The sequence below is a fragment of the Hermetia illucens genome, chromosome 2, assembly GCF_905115235.1.
Source record: "Hermetia illucens chromosome 2, iHerIll2.2.curated.20191125, whole genome shotgun sequence".
Taxonomy (NCBI): domain Eukaryota; kingdom Metazoa; phylum Arthropoda; class Insecta; order Diptera; family Stratiomyidae; genus Hermetia; species Hermetia illucens.
The window spans coordinates 40878243-40903450 of NC_051850.1; positions in this window are offsets into that span (position 1 = coordinate 40878243).

Sequence of the window (25208 nt, forward strand, 5' to 3'; positions counted from 1 at the left end):
AGGACAATGATCTCCTCATGTATTCCTCGGAGACTTGAGTTCTTAGCAAGAAAAATTGCGAACTCTTGGCCGCGCTCGAGAGAATGATCCTTCGAGGAATTTTTGGTCTCCTACATGAGGATGGACGATTCCGTAGCATACATAACGACAAAATCTATGAGCGATACCTTGACCGTCAGGTTGTGGATAAAATCCGGCTCAATAGGTTACGGTGGGCGGGTCACTTAATCCGTATGGATGGGGATGATCCCGCCCGGAAAGTGCATAAGGGCAATATCTATGGTGGAAAAAGAAAACGAAGCAGACCCTGCCTAAGATGGAGCGATGGCGTAGGTCAGGACGCCTGACAGCTTTTAGGGATATCGAAATGGTGAACATCGGCGTAAAACTGGGATATTTGAAGTTCCTTATTAAGGCAGGCCTAGATCGGATACCGGTTGTTGCGCCGTTGATGATGACGATGATGATACTTCTCGGTTGTGAAAGATAGGGTCACCATGTGATTTCATGTTGATAGTCTTTCACAATGTGGCTTTAGTATCAACCACAATCTGAAGTGCTGCATCGAATGAAAGGGGGTCCGTCCATAGCGATTTTGTATTCCATTTTGTGCCAAAACTCTGACAGGTATAGATTGCTATTGATCCGGACTTTCTCAGTAGAAATTTTCATTGATATTGTGATAAGTTGGACAATTTTTCGAAGGATTCCAAAGCCAAACAATATTTTATAGGATACGCCATCGTCAATATTTTGCAATGTTTGTTTGAAATTGGCGAATATTTGGGAAACGTCCACGTGGAACGTGCAGCAACAATTCTTGGTTGATAGTAAAAAGTCAGTCGACTATTATTAAAAGTAAGTGAACCGGATATCAAAACATCGGTAGTACCTGCACAATGTTCCGAAGGGAATAATGTGGCCAATATAGAAAGACTCAAAACGGAAACTAGGATAGTCTTCATCGGTCAGGCTTTCAAAGTATTCCTGGCTGCGTCCTAGGATTATTTTAGCTATGTATTATCTGCGTAGCAAAAGAATGCATGTAACGCCTCATTATGACACGAGAAAGAGGTGTTTCCCCCTGAAATCCCAATGTTCTTTCCAAAAGACTAGAGTGTACAAGAAGGACGTTAAAGGTTTGTGGAAAGATCATTTAAACATCATTCGCAATCGTATAATATCGAGTAAAATTCCACTCCAAGAGAATGATTGTAGAGTAGGTATCAGTGGCTGCTCCCAGGAGCCCAATTAGCGCTGTGGTGCACCGTTCTGGTGCCACAAACGCCTATGACCGTGACTGCTCTTATGAGACCAGGGAGGCAGAGTCCAACTGGTTGGTGCTGCCGCGACGTTCTCACCACGTACTTCGGCTTGCCTTCATTAATGTGCAGCCAAAATTGCTTGCCAGCTGCTCGATCTGGGTGAAGGTAGATTGCACATCTCGGACTGTTCTCCTTATAATATCAATATAGTCAGCATAAGCGAATAGTTTGGTGCACTAGAAGATAATGGTGCCCCTCGCACTAACATAGCGGACCACTTTTTTCAGGGCCAGGACAGAAAGGCTATGATAGCCCATCCTCTTATTTTAGACCGTTATTGATGGTAAATAATCTCGAGTGTGCTGGTTTTATCCGGCCTCGCACATTAGTCAAGGTTAGCCTAGTCAGTCTTATCAATATCGTCGGTATATCAAACCCTCTCATGGCAATTTACACTTTTACCTTGGATATGTTATCAAAGGCGCTCTGGGTCGATCAAAAAATGGAGCAACTGGTGTTCATATTAAAATAGTTTTTCCGAGAGAAGAGAAAATCTGATCTGCTCCTGTTTGAACAGAGTGAAGCATCTTTGATATGAGCCGGTGACAGCGGAGAACATCTTATAGATGGTACAAAGTAACGTAATACTTCTATAATTGCTGTGCTGCATGGTATGTTTATCTACAGGACATATAATGCCTGGTTACCAGTCATAAGGCATCGATGTTCCACATCATGAGAATCCGCACTTGATAGACGTTGGCTTTAGTGTGAGCCATGTCAAGCAAACACAGAAAGGGTATCTGATTTTAGAGCCTAATGAATCCTACGAAAAATTAGCGGATAGTTTATTTATTTGTTTATTAAAGACAATTTACACAAACGTAAATACCCCTTTACAAATTGTTCTCAGAGGGAGGAGCAAGTAAATGGCTTAACTTACGCTTTATTATAGCTAGGGGCAGAGAAAAAGACCCAAGCTGGGGGTCGCTGTAGGACCGGTGCGGCGTAGCCTCGGGATGGAGGAGTGAAAGCAGAAGTCGAGTTCCGTGAAGGGTACTTTGAAAATGTGTCTTTTTGAAAAAGGGGGTTCGGGTGAATTTACGTTGTACAACTTCACGAATGCGACAGTCACACATCCGGAAGGGGGACCAGATTACATAGCAATATTCAAGTTTGGTTTTGATAAATAAGTTAAGTGTTAAGTGTTAAGAAACGCTGAATTGAGTGGTAAAAAGAACGTAGGATAAAACAAGACATTTTGGAAATTCGATTGATGATGTCAACGAACTAGGAATTGATACGAATCAGATATTACACCCAGGTGTTGAAAAGAGTTCAGTAGTGAAAAGATTTGTCCCCTGAGAGAATAGGGAAAGGATGTTGGGGAGTGTTTACAGCACATATAGTGGCATTTGTTAACATTCAGAGTTAGCTTGCTAACCGAGCACAAACGGATCAAGGTGCCAAGGTTAGACAGTAAGAGAGCAAAGCGGAAAAAACGGAGAGTTTTCGCGACTAAATATAAAGCGAAAGCAGAAGATGATCATTGAATGCAAGGATAGACAGATATCAGTGATGCACTAAGGGAGCAATTTATCATTAGCGGAACTGAGGTGAGTGTAATAGAGAACATGTAAGAAGCATATGGGGGAGCAGCAAGGGCAGGTAAATCAAGACAAAAGATATCTTATCAAAGATTATGTTGTGCAATGGGAGCTGAATCGTAGATCTAAATAATGCTCAACTATTACAAGGAAGCTCAAAATCTGCTTTCACAAACCACTCTAGGATTGCAGGTGATTTTGGCGGTATTTCGCGAATCGTATCGAAATTACGATAGTGCTACGTAAATGAACGATTCATCTATGAACCCGGCGATATGGACAATTAAGTCCTGGTGGTTTTACATGTATACCCACCTCGTTGGCCTAATCCTACGATCCACTTCACTTTGAGTAGTACAGTGATACCAGTTTATACTGAGTGCAGGCTTAGTATTGATATTAATGCAAGTCTGACCAATCGCAACTAAGGAGTACCGCACCACAGCTACTTTGGGATGAAGACTTGAGTCGGATTGCTCCAGCTCGACCTCGGCGTTTTCGCCTACTGCATCACAATCAGCAAGTCAATCTGAATACAGTGTTCCCGGCACTTAAAGGTTCTCCTTGGCTGTTGACTTGGCCAATTGGGTTGCTGCTCCATCTGCCACCTCTGAGCACCGACGATATAAGCGGTTACGTGCTGGTGATTCTACATGGATTACCGTGACCACGGTTTCCTTGAGATACAAACTGATTTTGTGACCACAATCAGAGCCTTGGCGGACAAGCGAAAGGGTACCAGTCTATATTGGGTGTATGATACAATATTCACACCGGTGGATGCAAGACATTTATAATTTCCACCGAACTAAGGAACACTGTACTCGAGTTGAAATGCAGCTCAACATTTCAGATCCGAAGGTCTTTTATCCGCTTGGATGTAACTAACAACCCCCATGAAACTGCCACTCGGGAGCCAACTATTAATAACCGCGCCAAAAGTACATGAACCAGGAATTCTCCTGAGACATGTAAATTCAAAAGGGAATCCCGGTTCCTATGGTACTGGTATACCCCTGATAAGGTTTCGTGCCCTGGACTTCGGCCACGAGTGTCCGTACTGACTCAGCTCTGGTCTTCTATATTAGCCTTGCAGCATTCGTTTACTTCATCACGGCCAGCAAGCCAAAATGAGTACAACGTTTCTCGGTGCTCCAACGTGGATGTTCTCCTCGGCTACTTGTTTTTGGTTCGATCGATAGGGTTGTTGCCCCCTCTTCTTTCCCACCTTGGAAAACCGGCGATACGGACATGCGCAAGAAAAGGCAGACAAAAAACAATGGCGTTCCAGGGAGCCGTCCATGAATCATGAAGAAAACGGCCCTTAGGTAAAGGCTCAAGAAGAGAGATCTGTGGACGAATTCGGGGTAATAAGGCTCCCGGATTGGAAGAGATCCGGAACAAAGCGCTCAAGTTGGCCGTTAATTTTGCCACCGTAGCGGCGCCAACTCGGGTAGATTTAGGGCCCCCTCGCTAAACTTGATGTCGCGGGTTACTAGTTCGAATAATCGAAAGTTACCCTTCGGAGAGAATTCTTTGATACGGGATGAATTACAGACCAAAAGAATGTGCTGTGATAGCAAGTACTCTCTGGCTCTGAATTGGAGCGCTTGCTATCGAATATACTGTATGATGAAGTGCTTGACCTTCGCGTTGCAAAGGAGGGAATTTTAATCTGTTTGCAGAGGATCTGGCAGTGTTTGTAATTACGAAGCACTCCGAGAACGTGGAGCTGTATGGAAGTGAAAACATTCGTATTACACCAGAGCATGAGATTGAAAATGCAGAGATTCAGAGCAATTCAGATTGATAATGCAGAGATAATTTCTAAATGGATCATTGCATATGATTGATGCCAAGCTGAGCTTCATAGGGCGATTGGATTATGTGCTAGAAAAATCTCTAGTAAGGATAATATTTAATATTGATGGGCCAAAAAATAACATTCTAAAGCGTAATCTCCTAGATCAGTGTCAACATGCTTACCGGGCAGGACGGTCTGCCGAAACTGCTCTGTATAAGCTGATGGATATATTACGGGATGCCATAGTTTGTTTTTGGATATCGAATGCTCATTACACATCGCTCACATAAATACAATATTGCATGATTCGCAAGAGAGTGGGAAATATCCACGGAGATTAAATATTTGGTAATTACGCAAAACCAAAAACTACTCTATAAGACGCATATCGAAAACACTTGTTGGAAAGCTAGAAGTGCTCTGATAATTTGCAGGTCCATAGCAAGAAAAGGGGGGTTGCACCCCGAAGATACTACTTTGGATATATGCCGCATTAGCAAGTCCAATGATTACCTAACCAGGTGGACTCTAAACCGGTATGAGAATGTTCTGAGAGAATAAATACCTTCGCTCCGTCAACAAGATCTGGATATTTTGAGTTCCAGGCCATGTTAGGTTTGAAGGGAATGAGACAGAGGACGAACTAACCAAGAAGGGAGCAGGGACGCCTTTAGAAGATCCAGAGCCCTTCTGTGAAATCGAAAGCGATTTTCCCGTAACAAAATAATAATAATAAGGTGCGATCCGATCCGGCCTTGGTATTTAGATTACCTCACCTTCAGAAGACCTCTCTTAGACTGTGTGCACCTTCTTCTCGGAAGAAAAAATTTTCTGTGGGGTACTATTGAAATACTTTGAAACTCGCAGTCCAGAATCTATCAGCAACTGACTCCTACATTACGACAACATGCCTTGTATCAGTAGCAATATCCTGCCACTTTGCGGTAATTATGTCTAATCTTATCAGAATATAAAAGCACAGTGCGCGTTGGCAAGTCCCAATATCTTTCTTTGCTTAAATCCCAAATTCGCGTTACTTTATCCCGAATTCTGCATAATAATCGATTAAAAATATTTTGCATTTCTACCAATATTTCAATTTCCACATCACATTGTCACCCCTTATTTCATCATCATCATCACCAACGGCGAAACAACCGGTATCCGGTCTAGGCCTGCTTTAATAAGCAACTCCAGACATCTGGTTTTGCGCCGAGGTCCATCAATTCGATATCCCTAAAAGCTGTCTGGCGTCCTGGCCTACGCCATCGCCCCATCTTAGGCAGGGTCTGCCTTGTCTTCTTTTTCTACCATAAATATTGTCCTTATAGACTTTCCGGATGGGATCATCCTCATCCATACGGATTAAGTGACCCGCCCACCGTAACCTATTGAGCCGAATTTTATCCACAACCGGACGGTCATGGTATCGCCCATAGATTTCGTCATTGTGTAGGTTACGGAATCGTCCATCCTCATGGGCCAAAAATTCATCGGAGGATTCTTCTCTCGAACGCGGCCAAGAGTTCGCACTTCTTCTTGCTAAGTCTTGTACAGTAAGGGCTTTGACCCTATGGTGAGACGTTTCGAGCGCAACAGTTTTTGTTAGCAGAAATAGGCCCTTATTTGCAAGGGTAATATTGGGAATTTGTGAGCGGAGGAATGCACTCTCAGATTTTAGATATTTTACAACTTGCTGCCGATTTTGACAGTTTCAAACCCCACTGACATAGCTTCTCAATTTTTTCCCATAAACTGGTGTACTTCTTTGCCCGGAATCTGCCTTTACCGGAGCCAATTTTAGACATTCATTACCTTTTATGTTTTCCCGTGGAAGCCTTTTGACATCTTTATTGTTTTGCTGAACCTCTTCCCATTTTTCTTCTCGTTTCCACAGAAATTAGTTATATTCTTGTCTTTCCTATTATTCTTGACCAGCTCGGTGGTATTGTAAGTAAACCCTTTTCGGATGTTGTGGGGGTAAGCATTGCTTACTTGAGCAATTTGTTTCGTACTTATTCGGTACAACGATACACGCAAATTCATCACCATAACTTCCCCGTAAACCTAGGAAGAGGTAGGAAAATAATAGAAAATAGAAATCCACTAGACTGAAAACTTCCCTATTTCCGTCGAGTGTGCTTCCAATACTGTTGGATGGCGCCTTCCATCATACCTTGCCTCTTTTCGAGTGCTTGATTCAGGAAGTGATGTACAACATCTCGTTCATGTGGTATGCACTTTTCTCGTCCTGATTATAATCCTTTTCAAGTATTTCATTATAAACTAGTTTCCCGACAGTTTCAAGTTGTCTGTTATTATCTATCACTTGCACCATGTTCCCAGTAGGTACTTTCCGTTGCATACATTTCCATATTCAATTACATCCTTCTGTAAGTGAATGAGCGAGTAATTAATTCAGTATTATTTCAGCAAACATTATGCTGAGAAAATCAGGACAAGCCGGCAATGTGCGGAGGCATAGTAATGCTACGTCGATGCTCTTGTTGCCGATGCTGTTGTCTGGGGTAATGCCGGCCGACAATGCGCTGCGAGCAGATAATCTCTGAACTTAATCATGTATACAACAACCTAACATTCTGACAATTTACATCATCAAGTTGTAAGTTCGCTCCGTAGGCAACAATTAACCTCATGTCATCACAATGACACTGGGAATATTACAGGTTGGCACATTGTGTCGATTAATATCAAAATGCAAAGGAATCTCTACTGATAAATGCACGAGTTGCAACGCACACGGAAGCCATGGTAAAGTGCAGTCATTCCCCGTAACTATGCCCGGGTACACGCCCGGGAATATGGTACACATTATTAACGATGGATCAACAATCTTCAGATAGGAACCGCAGTTTTAGTGTAGTTGATGAATAAGGGTGGAAGGAGCTTTTCGAACAAGGTGCGCTCCAGACCTTAGAGTTAAATTAATGATCCTCTCTCAGGGAGGCATTGTAAGCCTCTATAATCTCGAAATTGTTCAGCCAGATATCCTTCGCTATTTTTTCCCAACCGTGTAATGAATTAGGTAGAAGTTCACTTTTTCCGGATTAAATTCATTAGCAACTGCTCGATTCAGCAATAACTGAACATACTTTAAGGTTGCAATTTTGATGATTCCTTAATTAATTGTACATGAACAACTACAAACTGTATCTTACCATTTCTACCAGTTCACATTCCAGGAAACTCTATGTTAAGATGCAAACATTGCATATGAATACCGAATCCAGAATGCTTCCTCTAAACCTCGCTACATTTCTTCACTATTACAAAGACATACTTTGTGCCAACTTTTCATCCCCTACGGCATTCCCCACACGTTGAATAGGAAATTCTATTAATTATGCAAATCACAACATTTATGGCTGCCTAAAATGTTATCGGTGGAAAACAGTTGCAGACTGAAAATGTGATGTGAAATGTGAATTCATCCTCCCCCATTTCCGACTATATCTGCACCTTTTCCAAGGACTATTAGAGTCAGGAACTTGAATACTTGAAAGGGCCCGGCTGCATCGTCGCCGTCTCATTTGCTACTCCACTTAGACGCCATCCAATTCAATGACTGGAAAATTTGAACTTTACGGTTGTTAAAATCGTATTAGAAAGATTTCCATCTGGAAACTTTAAAAGGTTCAAAACTATGACAACAACCGCGTAACTGGCGTCCTGAATGCAGTAACGTTTCCATGTGAATGGTTGGTACCATTGACAATAAAGTGTTTCGAAAGTCCTTAAGACTTCAGATAAAGGTCTCCCATTTTCGTCGACTTTCAACGCCTTCCTTCCTTATTTGAAAATAGTGTTTGGCAATGCTATGTTCTCAGGACTTTTTGGAGAATGCCTGGGCACTAAGTAAAAAATATTCAGGAGGGTTTGATGTGGCTTATTCAGGACATCACATATAGGAATATCATGTTGATTGTTTGTTTACTTTCCCTGATTTCTACACGAAAGCTTAGTGAAACTGCAAAGACCCAAAACTGTCTGAAGTTTTTAGTTGATTCAATTAGGTATTTATAACATAAGTGGTAGAAAATGATCATAATGGTGTCAATTAAAATCAGAAAGGATTGTTTCTTCGTAGAGGACGAGAAAATTTGCCATTGTCCTACATTAACATTTGGGAAGTCATTCGTTCCCTTCAGTAATTCTTCAAATATGCGGGACATGCTTGAATTAACGCGGTTTTCCTGTCGCTATTTCATGGTTTCTATTAGAAAATCCCCATATTTTTTGTTATTTTATAACAACTCAGAATACCGGAAGCTGGATGCTTCGGGTATAAAAGTCTTGTGGTCATCTTTAGTGAGAAATTTCCTATGCACGTTTTTAAGGTTTTAGGCAGGATCAGTTATGAACTGCGGCTCCTGTCGTTATTTGTAACTTTCCTTCGAAGCTCCTCCCTCCTCAGCAGATTGTAGAACGCCTCCATTAATTTTTCCACCGACCTCGAGATGTTTCAGAGGCTAGCATGTGGTCCACGATATTTTCGAATGTCGTCAATTTCCGTCTCCGCTCTGTGTGCGGTGAACCACGGGCAGTAAAAAACAATATGCTCCGCATTCTCCGGAATCATCACGCACGTAGAGCAATACGGGGAATCGTTACACCAGAACCAAACGGTACCCTTCGTGTCCGCTTAGGAATTGAGTTAGGTGGTAACTAAATCACCGTGCCTTCGTTTGATCCATTTAGAGACATATGGAATAATCCTGTGTGTCCAGCATCTAAAGGACTCATCAAGGAATCATTCCATCTTTTTTATCATTCCAAAATAGATTCACTTCGTGCCAATTGCCGACGATAGGTATAGGATTCGCCGATTGCCTATAATGGGTCATAGAGACGTCGACCCTTGTTCGGCAAGATGTCGATGGGATTCATGCCTGTTATCACACAAGCTGCTTCGTCTGATGTTCTACGGTAAGCGCACGATGGTATTGGGCTGCGATTTTTCTTCAATTTGCTTCCAAATTCAGAGACGGTGCCCAGACTGGAACTGCATAAAGCAAGATGGAGCTGACAACTATCGAGATCAGGAGCCGACGGTTTTGTCTAGGACCACCTATATTTGGTAACATTCTTGCCAACAATGTAGTCACTCCGGTAGCCTTGGTTGCTAAATTTTCAAGATGGGACTTGAATTTCAATCTTTGGTCAACCATGACTCCTAAGTATTTAAGCGTTGGCTGCGACTGTATGATGTGTTCACCAATCTTGATTTTTATCGTGGTTTGCTTGCTTCGCTTGGTAATCAAGACTACCTCGGTTTAATGCTCTGCGAGTATCAGACCAGCTTCCTCTAGTGAAGACCTGATTTCGAAAATTGTCTCGTTTGTGAGTACCTCGATCTCATCAATATTTTGTTTCACGATAGTCACTCCGATATCGTCTGCGAAGCCAATGATTTTCACTTCTTTGGGTAGTTGCAACTTTAAAATTCCGTCTATATTATTATCCACAGGAGAGGACCGCGAACTGATCATTATTGAACCCCGCAGGTTATTGTATACTTCTTAGGTCCATCATCTGAATCGTAACACACCATTTGCCGTATTAAAGGCATTCTTCACGTCCAGGGTAACTACCGCATAAGATTTATTGGCCTCCACTGCTTTTTCTGCAATTTCCGTCACCGTACTGATGGGATTGACAGTAGATCTTGCCTTCTTCTTTTTCTTCAGCCTTTGTCCCGTTCACAAGCGGAGTCGGCTCGTCGTGATCGGCTTCGCCATTTGGCTCTATCGAATGGCTGATCTGGGTGCAATCTCGAGGCTTTCAAATCCCCATCCAGCGTATCAACCTACCGTTGCTTAGGTCTGCCTTTTGGTCGTTTACCATCGACTTCGATGTTCAGACCAATCTTTGCAAGTGAATTCTCGTTTGCACGAATTGCGTAACCATACCATCGAAGACGCCTCTCTCGCAACTTTTCCACGATCGGTGCAACCCCATGACGATCGCGGATATCCTCATTTCGGATGTGATCTAAACGTGTGACGCCACTAGTCCAACGTAGCATCTTCGTCTCCATTACCGCGAGACGCCGTTCAGTGTCTTTTATGGTCGGCCAACACTCAGAATCATAGAGAGCGACTGGACGGATGACATTCCGGTAAATTTTAGATTTGAGACGTTCGTTGGTACGTCGATCACAAAGGACACCAGTTGTGGAACGCCACTTCATCCAGGTTGCGTTAATGCGTGAAGCAATTTCATAACGCAGCTCTCCATTGGCTGATAGCGTTGACCCGAGGTATTGAAATCGCTCAGTTCTGGGCAGATCACTGCCGCTGTCTGTGATTGTGCCTGTTTCATGGGGATCGGTCGTCAAAAATTCAGTTTTGTTTAAATTCAATCTGTGACCGTGTTGCATGAGGCGATCATTCCATTTTTGAACAAGTTGCTCGAGATCATTTTTGCTATCAGATGCTAGGAAAACATCATCTGCATAAAGCAGTGTGTAGCGCGCTGGACGTTGTATATCCCGTGTGACGGTGTCCATAACAAGGACAAAGAGGAGTGGTGAGAGGGCACTTCCTTGATGAACTCCAACAGAAACACGAAGCGGTTTTGATACACCCGCCATACTTCGAACTTTACTTTTCGGATCGTGGTAGAGCAATTGAATCCAGCGCACGAGTTCTTCTGGCGCGAAGTGTTGTCGTAAAGCATACCAGATGAGTTCATGTGGTACACGGTCAAACGCTTTCTCTAGATCCAGAAAGGCAATGTAAATAGGGCGATGCTTCTCTCGGTGTTTCTCCAGTAGATCTTGCCTTGCGGAATCCAAACTGCCTGTCTCAGAGACCACCCTCCCTTTCTGTGACTGGTACAAGCCTATTGAATGATACCATGCCGATAATCGGCTGGACCGATTATCATGAAAATTGTTAGAAGCGTGTGATCTGTTGTTCCCTTTACATACAGCAAGTAGCGTAAGGGGGGGCTCCCCCAACATGTGAATGGAAGGTGGAACATTTTTCTTCATAAAATGTAGCCATGTGGGGTATCAAATGAAAGGGCTCAATTAGTACTTTTCGAAACTGATTCCATTTTTAATATGGGTGAAACATAGGGGAATGCGGGCTCAAAATATGACCATCAAAAAATGTAATAGGTCTCGTTCTCAGAACCTATCCAACCAAAAAATCTGAAAAAGAATCACAGTGGTGGCATCTTTATAAAATCTAGGCCTCAAAATACATCCGGTTCCAATATCTGCATAAATAAAGTCAATAATAGTGTATTTCCACATCTATGGCTGTGTACATATTGTACGTATGTTTTGTAGTTTGGAAAAATATGAAGGATTATGTTGAATTTGTAGCTATCTACGGATAGAAAAATGTGCGTACAAGTTTCTTATATAAAATGAACACAAAACCGCTAGCTTCCGGTATGCCGACTTGTTTTCATTTGTACCTAACTAAAAATTCAAAATATTCGTTGATATATGTATACATTTTTAAACTCCAACTCCACCGTTTATATCCGTCCACTTTATATGATGATGACGTCACACACAGTGATAAAATAACGAGAAATTTTTTGAAAAGGTTTACCTTCTATAACTTTGTTAATAATAGTTAATTTTTTTCCAAACTTTCTAAAATTGTGTATTATATTATTACTTATAATGGTTCCAAATAGTTCCTCTAGGATAAACTAGAGGGGTTTTCGGGTAAATTTCTAAATATTAACTTCATTTGATCAGATCTCGAAATATAATGTTTTTGAGGTCTTGATTTCGTACAGCTGCACTATCGTGAATTTTTACAGATTCTTCGGTTGGATAGGTTCTGAGAATCAGACCTGTTACAATTTTCAGGGCACACATTTTGAACCCTCGCTCCCTTATGTTTCACCCAGTACCCGTTGCCCTAAAAGTCAGTGCAAAATGACCACTCTTTGCATCTAAAGGGATTTACAAACCGCACGCTCTTACCAAATTTCGTGGCAATAGTTTCAGCCGTTTCCGAGTGCCCTAAAGGTCTGGCTAGCTAAGGGGGACATTCTTCCCGGACTACTCGTGGGACCAAGACATGGGCTCAATTATTAAAAAACAAATCAACGCTCGGAGGACAAGCTGCTGGCAGGAGAGAGTAGCCGTCGAGAGCAACACACTTGGTGCTAGATGTAGCAGCACTGTGCTCAAACAAACCGCAGGGACCTCCCGGAGCGAGGCGGTAGACGGACTAGTGGTTTCTAGCCTGGAATCCGTCAAGCTGGATGTAGCGAATACCAGACCTAGTGCTCCTAACTCGAAACCCTCGACGTCGGGGGATACCTTAAAAGTAAAGACCGGCAAGAACGTCGGTCACCGGAAAACGGCTAAGAAGCCAAGGTCCTTTGGTATTCTACTCGAAAGCCAGTACAGGCCATACATATTCTCAGTAAGATTGTTAGGAACAAGGAGGCTGGTACTGTTAATGAGCGGGATGAAAAATACCTCGCTAAATACCAGGTGATTTTTGAGGAATATAACAGTAAATGCCTGGCGGACGAACAGAAGGTAAAGACTACCTTTTCTAAGCAAAATCGATTTCAAGACGAGGTCGAACAAAGACCTAGGCGGACCAGAGTGGACAAGAGCTCGAACGGTAAGCAACCTCTGGAGAAACGTAAGCAGCAAGAGCCAGCCGATGTGCCACAAACTGGGAAATCGGTTAGCGACGTGACCACCAGCCGCTTGTGTGTGTCCCTGGCTGATGGCGATTCCGCTAGCCGGAGGTGTGGTCCAGTATTGGAGCAAGGCTGTCGGATATGATCATTGAGCAACGCCTGGACACATGGGATCTATTCCATGCGTTGATTCCTCTCAGGTGGGTGGGGTAGGTCCCACATTATAGCTTGGGAGGCTCAATTCTGCTGAGTGTTTCTCGGTTCGTACGTCGATAAGATTAGCAACACCTGGAAGGACGTCAGCCTCCCCTACAATGAGATTTCCAGAAGACCGGTCGCTCGCATCAGGTTTCCTCTGGACGATTGCAAATAACTGTTTAGGATAAGTGAGGGATCCTAAGTCCACAACCACTTGTTGTTGGACCGGACCAAATGGAGAGCAACTTACTCCCACGTCTCTTTGGTCCGCGGATGCCACGTTTGGGGCATGGCACCCAAGCATTAAAAAATTATAGGATAAACTGTTTCGTCCACCGTTTCGAAAGCGAAAGCAAATAACGCTAAGGGTAACGCGGGTAAATCTGCAGCATTCGAAGTACGCCTCAGATAATCTGCCTGCCTTCCTCTTAGAGGAAAACGTCGATGTCGCAATAGTATAAGGACCCTGAATCGAAGGCGACCGAACAACCATCAAAGCGTTCCAAAGCAAATATTTTAATTTATTCCACAGCAAAGGGTACCCTGATCATGACAGGCCTAGAGCATGTATCTTCGCGAGGAAGAGTCTGTATGCTCTTCTGTCTCCTGACCTGAGTTTCAGCGACCTAACCGTGGTCAAATGGGAGCAGGCGGGGGCTGAAAACATGTACATTTCCTCGGCTTACATGGATCATGACCGATCAGTGCCGTCAAAAGAACTACAACATTTAACGAGCACCATAGCAACAAAGAAGACCAACCTGTTAATATGCTGCAACGTCAATGCAACGCATACGCTTTGGGGCAGCTCGAAAATCAACGAAAGAGGCGAGTCATTCTTTGATTTTATTGTTAACACAACTCTATCGGTGTGCAACAGGGGCAGTACACCAACTTCCATTTCCCAAACTCGGAGAACTATGGCGGTTCGGGAGGAAGTCCTTGATATCACCCTACAAATCGACAATGGGATTCTTGGGTAGATTTCGCCGCATCTATTTCCCCAGCTCGGAGAACTATGTCGGTTCGGGAGGAGGTCCTTGGTATCACCCTATTTACTAGTGGCTGACCAGAGATCTTTGTTAGATTATAGTTGGATACTTTTCAGAATTTGCCGCAGAGGTCTGCAAACCCATCAGACACCCCAGGAGGATCGACTACAGAAAATTGAGAGAAGAGCGAAAAAGTTGAGATAGTTGAGAAAGAGAGAGGGAGAGAAACTGTCCGAGGCGTAAATTGAGAGAAAGATTTGCGCAACAGATGGTGGCAAAGGCCGGGGCCCTGAAAAAGACATTCGATACCGCCTCTAAAACCTCGTGCCCTGCTAAATTCAGCAAGGAGACACAGAACTGTGCCTCAGGTGGCCTAAGTGACACCTAATCATATTGCAATCAACCTCCCACCAAACAAGAGAGTGCAGGAAAAAGATCTGAATCCTCTGAGAAATCAGCAGGAGTCTAAGAGGAAAAAGTATACTACTAGCTTCCAAAAATGGAATTAAAAATACCGAAGGGAAAAAGCAGGTCCCTCAAGTGGGAGCTCGTGCAATTGAATCGATAAAATGCCAGGGAACGCCCATTCCAACATCCAAAGGAGAAAAAGTTCAAGCTTGAAGAACTTTCCAAGGAGACTATTGTGACTTTGTGAAAAGCCTATAACAATACTGAAACGGCCACATTGGGATTACCAGTGGAAGCAGCGCAACAATTATTGTCGGACGCGATAGTTAAAATCGGATGGGTTGTCGGCCGTGTGAGAGAGCAAATTTCATTCAAGAGCTGCTTCAAATGCTTCATTCAGGTCATTTCACGAAGACAGCCACCGGCAGCATTGATCGATCGATGGAGAAGGTGTGGGGAAAAAGTTATAGGGAGCCCAAATATAAGAATTTGGGGTGTGTGCGAAGGAAAGGACGGATGAGATAACGGGCATATTGCTGGAGGTACCGTTGATTTCAATGAGAAAATAAGACTTATTTAAATAAACACCAAACATTGCAGGGTCGCTCATGTTTTACTTGAGTGACCTCACCTTCGAATATGAGGTAAAAATTGTCATCGTAAAGGAACCCTATAGAAGCCATCACGGTGGCGTATAAGCTAGAGGTTTCACGATGTAAGCACCTGGTCGAAAAGTCCTATAATATACTGCGATTCAGATAGTCAGCGGCTTTGTGAGCGCGAAAAAACTGTGTACAACTGTTACTGGTGGAATAGTGAAAAGGCTAGCCTTTGGTCAGCCTGCCACTGAACCAAACGAGGGACTGAGAGGGCAGAAGGTACAATAGATCAGGAGCAGAAAGAGTGCACCTATAAGCAAGCCCGTGAAACTCTCTAGCTCGTATCCAACGGATCAAGAGGGAATGCTGAGATATGTTTGGAAGCGGATGTAAACCCGTGGAGAAGCACTTATATATTCAGAGACGAGAGAAGGGCACTGACGACTTCTAGCAACCTATGAATGTGATCGGAATACTGCCAAACACCAGAGACCAGTTGTTGGAAATCGAATCGACGACGGATCTCATTCGATCCTTCTCCTGCCTCAGATGTGTAGTGAGATGCGACCTTCGAGGTTCCCTCCCTGCCTTGGCATCCTCACGCAATTCTACAGTAGGATGTCCCTTGTTTGTGGAATTTTCAGGATCTAGTGCGGACTCACGCATCCGTTAAAAGAATACTTGAATTTTTGTATGATGACACGTGAGGGATCGAAGTGCTCCAAAGGCCCCTATAAAAATTCTCGAGCCTACACATTAACGCTTTCTTCCGGAAGACTTTTTAGAATACATAAATAAAGATTGTAACGACGAAAGGACAGCCTCATAGAGTCCAGCTTGATAGCACTAAAATGCTCTCATTTAACATCAAATAAACTTTTTTGAAGTCTAGGAGTTACTATGCCCCATTTACTGAAGAAAATGAACTGCTTACAGCATCATCCCAGTATAACTGAAAGGTCTCTTATTGATATCAATTGAGCAACTCACAGTGACACTGTTTGCAAAGGATGAAGTGTATTCCTAGTTAGATCCAACTGCAGAACCCGCCGACCCATATTTGTACATATATACTCATCCTACTTGTTTGATCCTTTATGAACTCTAGTCGTTTACCTTAGTCTTTACATATGAGGGATATTATTGGTTATTTTATTGTTAACAATGCTATGCTTAAGTTTCATCGTCATGGACTACACAAATGTGGCAAACACAAATATTCATGACAGAAGTCAGGACTCAAATTGACAGTGAAAATCGATAGCTAACAACTGTATTGTAGAGTAATAAACGGTGGTTGTTTGAGCTTTGGGATTATAAGTCGCCTGGCACCGTGCATATATGCTTCTACATAAGTCTTTAGTATCACCACAAACAACTTAATCCATTAAATGTAAATAATAATATTCAAAAGAAATGTCTTACTCCCTGTAAACTCCAGTAAATTGAATAATTCTCATATCATGTTTATTTATTGGATCATAAAACGAATATGATTCCATGTTTAAATGGACAAGCACGTCCCACACATCCTTATTGTACGATACAGGATAATATGTGAGCAGTAAGTATATCAATGTAGCAATGAGTGTATGATTTTATATGCGCATGTATCTATATGTACTCGATAAGTGATAGCAGACATTTTTTATTATTATTTATCTGACTTTGGGCTTTAGTCCTTAGCGTACATGCAGATGGATCTCAATTTGGTAAGAAAGCATATGGCGACCATAAAAGGTCATCAAATCAATAAAATTTGATCGGAAGCACGCGTTATACGGATTCATGTTTATGTTGATATCAAGCATCAATTTACCGAAGCAAGCACGGAGTCTGTTGAAGATAAAATCGTAATAAACTTTCCCTGCAGGATATTTATGAATTTTGCCTATGATGTACTCATCGAGGCTACAAGATATTATGATTTTTTTCCGGAAGGAACTGATATTGGTAGCAAGTGCAACATGTGATAGGTAATATAAATACTCACCAAATAAGCAATGTCGGTGGTTTTATCATCCGATGTTGTTATGAGAAATTGTACACCGGATACGGGATCGGGTTTTGATGAACATAACACTTTCTGCTTGAAATAATGACCGAAAATAGCACTCTGACGACATCGCATGTGAGCTCTGGAAAGCGAAGAGCTGGGACCAAATACTGTGGCTCAGTGAATTCTTTAATCGGGTTATTTTGGAAGGAAGAACACCATCTAACTGGCAAGAAAGTACCACAGTTCCAATATGGAAAGAGAATGCTGAAATTACTGTCCGATCCGGTTACTTCCCCATACCATGAAGAGTTTCGAACGCATTCTTGACAATCGTATTCGCGAAATCGTTGAAATGAGCGTGAATTAAGCTGGATTTGTCAAAAACTGCGGAACTACTGACGCAATACATGCTGCGCGGTTTCTCATGGAGAAACACCGCCCTCTTTACATTGCATTTCTGGGTCTAGAGAAAGCGTTTGATCGTGTGCCATACGAACTCATCTTGTATGCTTTACGGCAACACTTAGTGCCAGAAGAATTCGTGCGCTGGGTTCAATCTACCATGACCCGAAAAGTAAAGTTCGAAGCTGTTGTACGTTGTTGTTGCTGTTCATCAAGAAGAGCCCTCTCACCGCTCCCCTTTGTTCTTCTCATGGACACAGTCACACGGGATATCCAACGTCCAGCGCCCTACACACTGCTTTATGCAGATGATGTTTTCCTAGCATCTGATAGCAAAAATTATCTGGAGCAACTTGTCCAAAAATGGAATGATCAAATCATGCAACACGGTCTCAGATTGAATCTAAACAAAACTGAATTTTTGACGACCGATTCCCATCAAACAGGCATAATCATTGTCAGCGGTAGTAATCTCGGTCAACGCTATCAGCCAATGGAGAACTGTGTTATGAAATTGCTTCACGCATTAACGCAACCTGGACGAAGTGGCGTTCCACAACTGGTGTTCTTTGTGATCGACGTATCAATGAACGTCTCAAATCTAAAATCCACCGCAATGTCGTCCGCCCTCTATGGTTTTGAGTGTTGGCCGACTATAAAAGATAATGAACAGCGTCTTGCGGTAACGGAGACGAAAATGTTTCGTTGGACTAGTGGCGTGAAACTTTTTGATCGCATCTGAAATGGGGATATTCGCGATCACTATGGGGTTGCACCGATCGTGGAAAAACTGCAAGAGAGGCGTCTTCTATGGTATCGTCATGTAATTCACGCTAACGAGATTTCACTTGCCAAGATTGGTCTGAACATCGAAGTCGATGGTAAGCGACCAAAAGGCCGGCCGAAACACCGGTGGCTTGACACGCTGGATAGGGATCTAGAAGCCTCGAGATTGCACCCAGATCAGGCACTCGATAGAGCGAAATGGCGAAACCGCCCCGGCCGAGCCGAGTGCGCTTGTGAACGGGACAAAGGCTGAAAAAAAGAAGAAGATTATTTAATGAATTATCGGAAAACAAAAGCTCGAAAACGAAAAATAAATTAGTGGGAAACCGAAAGCTTGGCGCTTCAGATATGAAAGGTTTTGTGTATTTTATATGTGAGAATATGTCATTACAAGATGATACCGTGTGTATGTCGCTTGTGGGTTATAAATTTAATATGTCAGACTATTCACTTTAATATGATCCTCACATAATATGATGCTTTTTTCATGGATGGAGGTGGAAATCTTAAACAGACGCTGCAACACCAAGTTACTGGGGACTTCAGAATTTACACTCACTAAAACCACCCCCACTCGTTCGTCTTCTTGGAGTTTCCAAAATCTTGGCTTCTGGGCGTTCACTGTAATCCAGTACGCTTCTATGATAATTTCAGCGTTTATTAAATTTTTAGTTCGATGTTTGCGTTCAGACCGTCGTTTAGTATTTTTCAATCCTCCGAAGCGATGCAAATACTTCCTCTAACAACGGCCGCCCGTAAACAACTATGCCAAGTGGTAATTCAATTCTCCCCGCATTTGCTCAACCTATTTCTCAATACAAGGAATCAGTGTGAGAGTTTAGCGATCCTTTCGATAATCATCCGGCCGTTGCTGTCATTTTATATGCAGTTCCCCCTGAGTAGTTTTTCGAAAACCCGCAGTCGCTTCGGACGGTTCCGCGCTCTTTCTCTAGCAAAGGCAGCGCCTCTTATTCTTTGCAAAATCTAAGAGGATCATTCTAACGATGAAATACACTGTACAACTGATGATGCACTGCACAACTGATGATGCACTGCACAACTGATGATGCACTGCATAAAATCAACGCAATATGCCGAACTCATTTTGCTTTGATTCCTAACATTGCCCAATGCTGTGTATAGCAAAATGAATGTACCCATCTCTACGTCAAGAAGCTGGTAACTATATTTTGATTCCCTCTCCATATTAGACATCATCCTTTGCAGGAGATGAACTAGCACTTGCTGCCTTCTCTTATAGGGCCCATACACTGCCCAACAAATTGCGCAACGGAGCGATGCGCAACGTTGATAGTGTATGGGCCCTATTATGCGTAGTTCACGTAACTCTTTAAACTCAACTTGGAACCTTCAATCAAGTCCAGGTGCTTACTCATCGATTTCGGGAGGATTTCGTAGTCACCAGCTTGCAAATTAATAGAATTATTTTTCCTATAACTGGGAACAAGGATCTAGTTCGTCCTTTTGTCTAGCAACTCCAGTTCAACCATTCGCAAGCATGACTTGATGGCGTAAATTAATTCACTTCCACCTAGTCCCACATACTCGCGATGCTTTGCAATTCCAGTCATCCCGACGTTATTTGCTAAACCATTCCAAATTGCTTCATCTCGCATGGAAAGGCCAAGCACTCCATTGTACATGACGCTATATCGTAGTGCTCTTAATACGGAACCATGGGGAACATCCGCGGTCACAATGTACTCATTCGGTCGTCATCTCCCCGCACTAGAAAAGTGTTTTCGATCAAAAATATATAGAAATTCCCAGTTTAGCCAAAGTGCACTATTGTGTGTGTATGCGTACAAGGTGGCCTAGAGGCAGAACCTTGGGCACACAGAACATAATATTCCACTGTACTCGACTACCCCGTTTAACGTTCGTTTTTGAATCACCGAATTTCCGTTAATGGATCTGATGCTAATGACTACAGCTGAAGCCAACGCCAAAAATCTAATAATACGTCCATTGGTGGAGCATTGTTATAGAAAATGGTTCATAGATTCCACTTCCTAATTGAAAGATGACACGTATCAACTTGGAAAATTCCCATTCTGGGCATATGTCCCGATAGTGAATTATAACCAATCAGATTCTCCCAATAATTCGGCAAGGGTTCCTGCTTTTCGACAGAATAAATGAATGTTGGTTTGGTTCTAACAGGGATATGTTGGTGTGTTGAGCAGCATCAAAACTCTGCTACATATCTTAATGGAAAACTTGCTCTTTGTTTTTGATGGCTAATGTTACTGGTACTCAACTGATTCCAGTCCCGGGGACAGTTGCTCCAAAAATTTAAATCTCACCACCATATTATGATTGGCTACTCAAAATAATTCCATAATGGGTTCCTGCATTCCTGAAAGATTTTCAGGAAGAGAATGGAATGCGCAGCGCCCTTAGTAAAGCTTGACTATCGCCCTTTAACAGCTCGTCAGTACAGATTCTGGGTGCTACCTTAGAATCGCATACCTTTCAGTCTGAAAAACCGGTACACATTGTCCCAGCAGAAGTGTCAACGTTTCTATTTGAAAGATCCACTCGTGATTCAGAACCCTTTCTACTTTGCAGCCATCGGTGTAGAGGACGTCAGTATATCCCGACACATATTTTTTTGATCCACTCCAGTTTCCTCTACGTTTGAGGATAATTTCATGTCTTCTACCATACAAATGTATGAAAATTCGGGAATCAAAAGGTATAATAAGAACTGGATTCAGATCTCTCAATAATTCTTCAAATACTCCGGACTTTTCATACCGGTTGTTTCTCCATAGATATAAACACATTAGTTTATAAACAGTTCTCATTGCAGTTCTTTGGATGTATAAATCCAAAGTTTACAAATTGAGTAATGCATTTAGAGCTACCTCGGATATCGGGTTATTGCACCGGCAATACCCAAGCATACACCTCTCGTCAGCGAGACTAGTTTCTTTTGTTGTTCGCTTTAATGTCAACGAAAACACCCTCCTTGCATATTTGCTTTTCAAAATTGCATCCTCTGTCCTTGAAACTAAAGAATGAAGAGCAGACTCACAGGAGTTTTCAAGTTGGCAAGCATGTTGCTTTTTAGTAAGAGGGTGCGACCTCATCACTTCTTGGGGAATATGACGCCCAACCAGTCCAAGTATCCTCAATTCAACCCTAGTTTGCCGTCCCTCCCGCGGAGAATTTACCATTGGAAGCCGCCACTTTAACCAGATGCACGACCATTGCTATCGCGTCGACCGTAGCGCGGACCCACTGAAATTTGAACTGTCGGTCTGATAGACAACGAGGAAGCTTGATAGACAGGAGCAGTCTGTTGTATATTCCCCTCTCTAACACCTTCAGTATCGAAAAAACAGAGGGCGCGATATGGAAGGGGGTCGTTAGGTGAAGTCTCCTGTATCTTTTCTCCAGCTGGTAATATTCTAGTTTTCCTCTTCCCCTTTCATAAACCCTCCTCCCTCTTTGCGCGATAATACCAGCTTAGAGGTTTCACGCTCCCACCAGTAGTTTGGTTTCATTATACACGTACGGAAATCTTGGGAATCCGAGGCCCTTCCCAGAGAGTAGAAAAACGGCATAATCATTAAATTCCAAAGAAGGGCACTCGTTTTGAGTGTGACAATTGGAGGGGTGTCTGTATACTATCTGCCGTTACAAAGATAATGGCTAAAAGAATCCTGGAACGCGACATATGATGGCAAAAATGTACCGAGGAGGATTTTAAGGTCCAAAGTGGAGACCGCCGATATGTTGTCACCTACATTTTTCTTCTAGTTTTCAGTGACTCTCTTCATGTTGCCTTGTTCGGCGAATATAGCTGAATGCAATAGACGATGACATCTTTTCCCAAATACCTCAACTATACTGATAACATTTGTTTGCCCTCTCACTGGGTCATGCACCTTTGCCAAATGGCTCCGGATTTGGAAAGAGTGGCAAGCAGACTGAAGATGAACAACAACAAAACCAAAGTTCTCAGTCTGACGGGTCAAAAAATTCTCTCATCTGCCTTAATGAATAGAGCATCGAAGGCAGCGATTTTGTATACGCGGGCGTCTCGGCAAATCGTGGGGAGAACTGAAGCGAATTTCAGGTAACCGCGAACGATAGGACGTTGCTATGGTTGGCGCCCTATACCCCACCAAATGGAAAATGGCAACCATATAGATGACCGATCATTTACGATCCCTTTCCTTTCGGGCCGTGACTTTTTCCTAATGAAGTAAGGAATGTTTCTTCCTCAAAGTTTCCGATCCCCTAAAACATCCTCCTGGTTTTTCTCCTTCCAATGCCCTTTCGATTCCAATATCAAGAAGGATGAGCTACTCCCCCACCAAATATGTCGGATCGACGGTTGATTTTTCAATGAAATTTTGGCGGCTTTGTCGCACTGCTTCCGGCTTAAAAGCCCACATGTTGAAATGGTATGCAATTATTTCAGGGTTATGATCGGTAGCGTCCAAAACTAAGTTATCAAGCATTTCCTCATATCTGGATATTGCGGAACTAGAAGGGGCATAGCAGCTGTAAATAAGATCGGTGTTGATTTCTGCCCTGTGTGGCTTGTGTTACGCATTCCCATATAGCGGGGTTACCGGACGTACCTGTTACTTGACCTCCTCCCCCCTACCATAACTTCAGTATGACTTACCATCACAATCGACTTGCGAATGGGTTTTGAAAACACATAACGCACTATATCATAATCATAAACCTCATTTACCAACGTGGTTCAACTCCATCCTAAATGGCAGACACCTGCTTCCATCTGCCAAGTATCAGTCGTCCACACCCCCTCTACTTAGACAATATGCATCGTGAATCTCCGGTGCAATCTTTGATGAGATGACTTTCTTATCTGCACATTCTGCATTTGTTGCCGTTGCGTTTGTTGTCCGCTGGTGCATGCAGCAGAGAAGTAAGGGAATTCAACCCATCTGAAGCATGTCTTTAAAAACACCTGCTTTCTGAATCTGCATATTAGCCAGCCTATCTTTACTTTGCCCATTGTATGATAGCAGTCTCAGTATGCTTTCGTAATCCTGTTCATGGCGCTCTGTGCAGAATTGTTTATTCAACGCAGCGCATACGAAATGACTTCGCTTTCAATAGTTATCCCCTAATTTTCCGTTAGATCTATGTATTTAATTCAAGCATCAGATAACCTTTATGTGTTCCACCGATACGTTTCACAATACCATCTGTTATATGTTGGTAAGTATGCTCTTGAAAACAATGTTTCGTCCTGTGTTTTTTATCTTTCTGCCGCTTACTCTGATCCATTTTTCTGCCACTATTGCACGCTCTGAGGCTACAATGGAGAGCCTACTGCGGCTACTTTCACCTGTTCGGCTTTTCCCAGCACTTTTCATCTTTGATCATCTTACTAACATTTTCTCTATCTAGTTTGCTATTCCGGTGTGTTTTGGTCATGCGACGTTTGGGTGATTTACTCTTATGGTGCCCTAATGTAAGATAACCTAATCCCATTACGAGAGCCCTGATATTTTGATGGATATTCAGCCTCATTCTAATAAATACTCGCAGTTTATTTATACGGCGACCAAATGAAAGAAATGCTTTTCGTCCCTTTTAGTTTCACTTTTTGTGCCAGAATGACCTGTGAGTTTGGGCTTCAAAATATATTCAAGTTCTTCCCTGCTGGTCGTAAAACACGACTAAGAGGGATAGAAATGTATCGCTATCAACCTGCAAATTTCAAAAGTTTACTGTTACCAAAACGCCAACAATGCCTAGGATAGGAACTGATCTTACGGCTACGACCCTCGACTATTGAAAACGGATGATGATTCGTTTCTGGAATGTGTCCCCGGAATGGTTACTTTCTCCTACAGAGGCAACAATTCCAACGATAAGTTGAAGGTTCTCACCCTAAGTGGAATAAGGTAATGGGACTCTCTCTTGCAGCAATGTACTTCTGCCTCTGGAAAGCTCGCGACAGTAACGGGAAGGTTTTTGAATTCCCGCAGTTAAAGAGAGGCTACCTAAAGTTGACATTGCGGTCGTTACGATCTGAATACCAAGGTGGGAAACAACTCCTTGCTCGGTCATGTGGTGGGCGAACTCGACGGGAGGTTTTGGAATTCCGCAACTTCTGCCACTTCGTCATTGGCGGAACAATTTCGGAGCACAGAGATTGGTATTAGGTCAATTAGATCAATTAAATTGGCCGCTTTGATATCGGCAGTAGATTTAGAAGTTATCTTCTGAATATGTGCAACAAGATATCCGCCTCGAAAGAGATTACCACGGTGATAGTTGCTTACACTCATTTGAGTGTTGCGCCTGCCACTGCTTGCAGTATTCAGAAGCTGAAACCTCCTCAGTACAACGTCGACCGCTTGGACGACCCAGCTGGCGGTCGACAGTGGAAGAGCTATCTTGCTAATCGAACGGCAGATCTACTGAGTAACACGGCTGAGAATATCGATGAGCATTGGACCCCCATAAAAAATGCTCTTTT